Here is a 4,650-nt window from a genome sequence, read left to right as displayed (position 1 = left end):
GGACAGGGAGAGAGGCAGGTCCCAGAGCTAGAGATCCTCCGCCTTCTTTTGATTGTGAAAGACCCAATTCCCAGCCACCAACAAACCTGCTGCCAGCGCAGTGAGAGGGAGTGTGATCGGGATCCCAGAGCAAAGACCAGAATCTGCTGGTTGCAGATGGCTGAAGAGCTGGGACAAACAGCCGGCAGTTAACGTTGGACTGATTTGTAAACAGGTTTTCTTTTCTTTTGAGGGATTTGAGTCCCAAATTAATTTAAACCAAAGATCAGAGGGGTAGCCGTGTTAGTCTGGATCTGTAAAAGCAGCAAAGAATCCTGTGGCACCTTATAGACTAACATATTTTGGAGCATGTATCTGACGAAGTGGGTATTGACCCAGGAAAGCTCATGCTCCAAAACATCTGTTAGTCTATAAGGTGCCACAGGATTCTTTGCTGCTTAAACCAAAGAGATATCAAGTATTCTAAAAAGTGTGGCCAACATTTTCTATCGTGGATGTCCAAAGTTACGCACTGACATTCATATTTAGGCAGCTAAATAGGTTGTCTGACTTTCAGAGGTACTGAGCCTGGACCGCTCAGTTACTGGTGCTCAGCATCTCTGGAACACATGCTGTTTATTTAGGCCCCAATCTTGCAAACACTTAAGAGGAAGTCCATAAATAAGTGTTTACCGATTTGGGGCTTTAGGTACCAAATTTTAGGCCAGGGGAAGGCAACCTATGGCATGCACGCCAAAGGCTGCACACAAGCTGATTTTCAATGTCACTCAAACTTGAGGCCAGACAGCAGACAGCTAACAAAACTACCATTTATTTACAGACACAGAGCTCGCCCAGCCAACCAAAGCTGGCTGGGCTATCCCCTAATAATCTAACTCAGTTGCCATAGGAACAAAAACCATGACAACCAAATACACAACGTATTCCTCCCCCCCAATAAGAACATCCCCTAAATAAAACACACACTAGACTAGAGAAGGAGGGGAGACTGCCTCTATTCCCAGCTAAACCCTGGGGATTATTTTGCCCCATAATCGTGGGTTCACCCTAGCTAAATATCCAGCCGATGAGGAGGCCTTCTGTCTCTAGGTGGATTACGGCGAACTTCTGGTGTTGTTGCACCCGAAAGTACCATGGGCTCACGGTCCACAGCACGAACAGGTGAGGCGGTGGTATCAGCTCGTGCTGGGCAAAGGGGTATCTCAGCCACTGGCAGTAATGGAGGAGAACAGTCAGGAACAGGTGATTCGTGATTCGGTGTCTCACCAGAAGATGTGAAGTCAGACCACTCAGCTGCAGATGTGTCCTGAGGACTGGCATGACCTGGCAACAGCTGATCTACATGTTGCCGCCAGGTAAGATTCTCTGCAGTCTGGACTGTGTAGGAAACAGGTCATGTTTGAGTGATGATAGTGGCAGGGACTCATTTAGCTCTGGAAGTATAATTCCAAACCAAAACTGGCTGTCCCGGGCTAAAGGTTCGGTCTTTTGCTCTGGGTGCCCGTCTGATTACTTGATATTGCTGCTAATGTTGCACAATTTGTCGGGGTTCAGAAGGTTTCAGCAGATCAAAGCAAGTGCGCAGCTATCGTCCCATCATTAGAAAGGCCGAGGATGCCTGGGTCGTAGCATGAGGTGTGTGTCTGTAGGAAAGTAAGACGGTATCCAGATGCTTTTGAATGGAGCATTGTCCCCTTGCTGATTTCAAAGCGTGTTCCATTGTCTGCACAAATCTTTCAGCTAATCCATTGGTGGATGGATGATATGGTGCTGACGTGATGTGGTGTATCCCATTTGCCTTCATAAAATTTTGAAACTCCTGAGAGACGAACTGCGGTCTGTTGTCGCTCACAAGTTGTTCTAGCAGACCGAAATGACTAAAGAGTCCCCGAAGTTTTTGGATAGTACTCTCTGCAGTAGTGGAATGCATTATAGAGATTTCTGGCCATTTAGAATGGGCATCTACTGCCACCAAGAACATGCTTCCTTCAAGGGGGCCAGCAAAGTCACTGTGAATACGTTGCCACGGGTTTTCAGGCCAGTCCCATGGGTGTAGGGGTGCCCACTGGGGTGCATTCCTCACACCCTGACATGACATACAAGCTTCTGCCTTCTCTTCAATAGCACTGTCCAATCCAGGCCACCAAAAATAGCTTCGTGCAATTTCCTTCATGCACACTATTCCACAGTGACCGAAATGTAGCTGTTCTAACATCTGTGATCTCAGTGGTGGTAGAATAATGACACGTCTCCCCCACAACAAACAACCAGATTGGACCAATAACTCCATCCTCCTGGACATGTAGGTAAAAAGGATGGGTGAGACTGGAGAGGTTTGTCGAGATTTTCCATGCATCACCAGGTCCGTAACTTGGGACAATACTAAGTCAACGCAAGTTGCCTTCTTTATCTAAGTAGCAGTGATGGGTGCATTCTCTACCTGTTCAAAGTAGAAGATTTCCTTTTAGGCACTATCTTGATGTTTGACCGGCAAAGGCAACCTTGAGAGGCCATCTGCATTGCCGTGCAGAGTGGATTTTCGATATTTGATTTCATATGTGTGTGCTGAAAGTAACAATGCCCAACGTTGCATACAGCTAGCAGCTAATGGTGGAATGCCTGTGTAGGGTCCAAAAATTGACGTCAGAGGTCGATGGTCTGTGAGAAGAGTAAACTTTTGCCCAAACAGGTACTGATGAAACTTCTGAATTCCAAAAACAATTCCTAATGCCTCACATTTGATTTGGGCGTAGTTAGTTTCTGCTTTGCTTAGAGTGCGTGAAGCAAAAGCAATAGGTCTCTCTTCTTCTGAAGGTATAATGTGTGACACGACTGCTCCCACTCCATAAGGGGAGGCATCGCAGGCCAATTGTAGGGGTAAGGATGGATCAAAGTGTGTTAGAACTTCAGAATTTAGCAATGCATCCTTACGCTTTGTTAAATGCAACATCACAGGCTTCAGTCCACTTCCAGGCCTTGTTCTGCCCCAGGAGCTCATGAAGTGGTTTTAGCAGTGTGGCTAGCTGTGAGATGAACTTTCCATAATAGTTCAGTAGTCCTAGAAACGAGCGCAACTGGCTTACATTTCGAGGTGGGGGAGCCTCCACAGTAGCTTTAACTTTTACAGGGGCCTTATGAAGACCTGCAGAATCAATGATGTGTCCCAAATATTCCACAGAGGGCTTGAAGAATTTACACTTGTCTTTGCGAACTCATAGGCCATACTCTTCCAGTCTTTGTAGGGTAGCCTCTAAATTCTTTAAGTGATCCTCTTCATTCCTTCCAGTGACCAGGATATCATCCAGATAGCACTGAACTCCTGACAAGCCACACAAGATCTGGTCCATAGCCCTCTGGAACAGGGCGGGAGCAGACGTTATTCCGAAGGGTAGGCGAAAGTATCGATAAAGCTCCTTATAGTCAACAGCTCTTGGGACTTTTCATCGATGTGCATCTGTAAATATGCTTGACTCAGATCAATTTTACTGAACTTTTGTTCCCCAGCCAGGCCTGCGAAGAGGTCATCGATGTGGGGAAGCGGGTATTGCTCTGCACACAACACTGGGTTGACAGTGACTTTAAAATCACCGCAAATCCGGAGAGAGCCATCTTTCTTCACTATTGGAACAACAGGAGTGGCCCAGGAGCTATGGGTAACTGGTATTAGGACTGCATTGGTGACCAGGCGCTCCAGGTCTGCTTCAACTTTTGGCCTGATGGCATATGGCATAGTTCGGGCTTTCAGATATTTTGATGGACTGTCAGGTTTAATGTTCAATGTCACAGTGATTCCCTTCATACTTCCCAAATCATTTCCAAAAACAGCAGCATGTTTCCTTAGTGTAGGGGTTAGACTGGTTTCTTCTTTAGTCATCCGGTGCACTTCTGCCCAGTTCACCTGAATCTTCCCAAGCCAAGACCTACCCATTAAGGCTGGGTAGTTACCTCTCACCACAAACAGTGGCAATTTAGCAGCCTGTCCATTGAGCTCCACCTTAACATCAATAGTGCCCAACATGGACACAGCTTCTCCCATATACATCTTCAGAACGTTTTTTGTTGCCTTAAGCGGAAGATGCTGTAGCTTTTCTTTATACACAGTCTCGGAGACCAGCGAGATGGCTGCACCGGTGTCCAATTCCATGTGTATAGGTTTGCCATCCAACAACGGGGTCACCAGTATTCATGTGAGCCCACCGCCAAAGACAAAACATGCAGTGGCACATCCTCTTGCGATGAGGTGTTACCTTGATCATCCTGGGTCTGCTCTAGGGTATGCAGGGTTCCTCTTTTTGTCAGCCAGACCACAGGCCTCTTTTTCTTTTGTTTACAGGCACACTCAATGTGTCCCTTTTTGCCACAGTGTCGACACACCAGCATTCTGATGCCGGGTGACCTGGCTTACCACAGCGGTAACATTCTTGACTCTGCACAGTTTTGTGGGTAGGTTCTTGTGACACTTTTTGCACCCTAGGGGATGCACCGATGTATTGCGCCTCCCTTGTAGCCAGTTCCATAGAGACAGCAATATCAACAGCCTTCTGTAATGTAAGCTGAGCCTCTGTCAGTAAGCGCTTCCGTATAGCTTCACTGTAGAGGCCACACACTAACCTGTCACGCAGGGCATCATTTAACATCTCTTTAAATTCA

This window comes from Gopherus evgoodei, chromosome 6 (genome assembly GCF_007399415.2).
Source record: "Gopherus evgoodei ecotype Sinaloan lineage chromosome 6, rGopEvg1_v1.p, whole genome shotgun sequence".
NCBI classification, from domain to species: domain Eukaryota; kingdom Metazoa; phylum Chordata; order Testudines; family Testudinidae; genus Gopherus; species Gopherus evgoodei.
Note: the sequence above shows the minus strand (reverse complement) of the source record.